This window comes from Tachypleus tridentatus, chromosome 9 (assembly GCF_004210375.1).
Source record: "Tachypleus tridentatus isolate NWPU-2018 chromosome 9, ASM421037v1, whole genome shotgun sequence".
Lineage (NCBI taxonomy): Eukaryota > Metazoa > Arthropoda > Merostomata > Xiphosura > Limulidae > Tachypleus > Tachypleus tridentatus.
Window position 1 is genome coordinate 98,494,745 of NC_134833.1, and position 3,391 is coordinate 98,498,135.

Here is a 3,391-nt window from a genome sequence, read left to right on the forward strand (position 1 = left end):
TTTTATATAGTGAATGGTGTATTATTGTTTTTATCAGTAATTGTACCAGCTAATTAACGTCATTACTTTGTGACGGATTTACTATTATATATCTATATTAGTATTGATGTGTAAATTAAATTTATGTTGTTAAATCTATATTGCGAAATTTCCGCCTATTCACTGAAGTCGTAGAAGATTCTCGAGTGTAAGAACCAACGATGTGTGTATCTACGTAAACACTTGTGTATCGTCAGTATTGTTATGCAGGCTGAAATTTCCATAAATTAACGTTATTACTTTGACGAATTTTTTTACCACTTTATAACCAACACGATGCGTAGAGATATTATATATTAGTTTGTTTTAGTTGGTATGCTGTAAACGTCGGAAGCTATAGCTGTGACTAACAGTTATTAATCGAGAACTTCAGAATTTAACCAGAAATGTTTATAAATTTTGAATATTACAAACCATTTAATTTCAGCTGTGAAAAAATTCGCGTATGATCAACGCAGAACAAGCAAGCTAGCTCCCCGTTACGTGAGTTGTTTCTATATCAACTCAAAATATATTTGGTCATCGTGAACCCTCGATAAGATATCAAGTTTCAGACCAGATAGAAAACTCAATATTATTTGTAAGTTTGTAACTTTTGTTTATAAATCTATTTGTAATAACTACTTGTAGTAACCGTTATTATAAACTGTTGTTGATATTAAAATATTTGTTAAGAATGAAGATTGTATCAATATTGTTGGCAAATATCATAAAATTGATACATATTAACATTTGTTTAACTTTTAAATTACAATTTAACTCAGTTTCAGACTATTTGATATTGTAATACGTAACATAATAAAATAAAGGCTCGTCCGAGATAAATCTTAATACGTTAAATGCAATGAACAAACTAAGGCCGATTTTATTATCTCTTGTAATGTGTCTGTTTTTAAACAATTTCCTGCACATAGAACATGTGTTAATGAATGTGTTGTAGCAGAGATTGTAAAAATCATCTTAGGAAACAGATCAAAAAACGTTCAAAAATCAAAAACGTTTTGACTTAATATAATATTTTGACTGATCATTATTAGTAGTAGTAGTAAATACCAGCATATGAACTGTGCATTTCTTATGGTTGATAAACCCGTTCGTTACACGTATGCGACTTAAAGCCTAAGATATATATGTCGAGAGTTCAGACTTTTGTTTATTCCTTCTCGCTGTTTTTTTTTTCTTACTTCCGGTGATTCGACAACGACAAAGTACGATTACGCCAGAATATTAGATGTGTTGAGGCAACATTCAGACTAAAATTTCACCTGAAAAATACTGGAATAATACTGTTATCTCGTATAATACGTAATTCATATTTAAGCTCAAAAAGTTCGAAAAGTGTGCACTATGTGCAGGTATGTTGAACATACAAAATACAGCTTCAGGTGTGGTATATAACACCTATTTTGATCAATTGTGCGTTATTTGTAGATCGGTAATCTGTGTGATATTCTGTAAAATAATGCCAATTGTGATTTTTGACAAGTTATTCCTACTAGCCCTGTATTGTTCTCCAGTAATAATAATAATATAACAGAATTTCGACCGCATACTTTCTTATGCCTCTAATTGCCGTCGGTGATGCCTTTCTCTCAATCCAAGGACACATTCTGTCAGCTGGGCAACGTGTAGTGCTACAAAAAAAAGTTAGAAATTTATTATAGTATAATTTTGTTAATTACTTTTACATAAATAGCATTTCGACTGCATACTGTATGGAATGCCCAGCCGACACATAGTAAACACTAACATTAACGATAGGCCTTGTCAGCAATAGTCGATGTGTGGTTGAAAGGATATTACATTTTTATCGTTGTATCCTGCTAGTAAAAGAAGGTTTAAAAATTAACAACTGATGTAATGAGCGCTGCATTCCATACTGTGGTGAATCCAATTGTAAAATGTACACAATCTATGCCTTGTGCAACATAGTAGTATAACTTGTAATATTATAAATTGTTTTGTCTTTGTAATGTGATCAGTAATATTAGAATATATATATTTAGTTACATCTGAAATACGTTTCAGTTACTTCATATACTGAAGATATTTCTAAAAAACATAAGTAATAATTCCAGTTTTTCTTTACATGCACTATATTGTGGTAAATGTGCGTGTGTTTTTCTCATAGCAAAGCCATATCAGACTATCTGATGTGTCCACCAACGGGAATCGAACCCCTGATTTTGGCATTGAAAATCTATTATTTACCGCTGCCCAAGCGGGGAACATTCTACTGAGAATAATCTATTTTAGCTGCACACCTTTGTGTATGTTCGCGCCAATGCCAGTAAACAGATTGGAACTAAAATTGTTAACAGTTTTACCCGCAGTGTCGTACCGACTACCAGTAAAAATCTCGTGCTTGGTTGTTTCTTTCTTGTTAGCACGAGTGCCACACAATGGACTGTTTGTGCTCCGCCCACCTAGGGTATCGAAGTATGATTTTCAGTGTTATAAACCCTCAGATTTACCGCTAAGCCATCAAGGAGTGTATGTGTTTTCATATAGCAAAGCCACATCGGGCTATCTGCTGAGTGCACCGAGGGGAATCGAATACCTGATTTTAACGTTATAAATCCCTAGACTTATCGCTGTACTAACGGGGGAGGAGCAAAATATAATGCTTTGTTGGTTTATACGTTGTGAATGTTATATTTGAACGTATTTCCCTTCCTTTAATTTTCATTACATTTCCTGTTTTCGTTCACTTACGCTTAAATATTTTATTTTTTGTATTTTCGTCTACATTAACTTTATTTAGGTGCTTCAGAGTACAAAATATTTTATCATTTTTTAAATATTGAATTGTATGGCTTTTTTCAGCTTGTTTGCTTGAGCTGTAAAATTAGTGACACTTATTTGTTGTTTTTAAACATCATGTTAGTATGACTTTTGTTTGGCACAAACCTACACAAACAGAAGTTTGCTATCTGACCAATGCGACATCGAAACTTTAATTTTAGTGTTGTGAGCCCTATGGACTTATGGTAGAGCTATCGTGGAACTTTAGTACGATTCTTGGTAGTTTGGTGTTATTTTTTAATTGTTTATACCTGTTTTGTTTCTTTCCATTCTCTACATTCAAGTTGCGTATGAATAACCAGCAACATGTTAAATGTGATAGTACGGTGTTTATGTTCAATTTTATAAATAAATTATTATACCTTAAACTATAAATGTTTGATATGCTATCTTTCAATATTTTAGAAAATTCTTGCTGATTGAAAGTTACTTAAGTTGGTGCTTGAAAGTGTGAATTTATTTATTTGTTTCTTTGCCGCTCAGAATTGAAGGAAAACGAACTTCACTGACCCTTTCTATACGAGAGCAGCGAAAAGATTTTATTTGG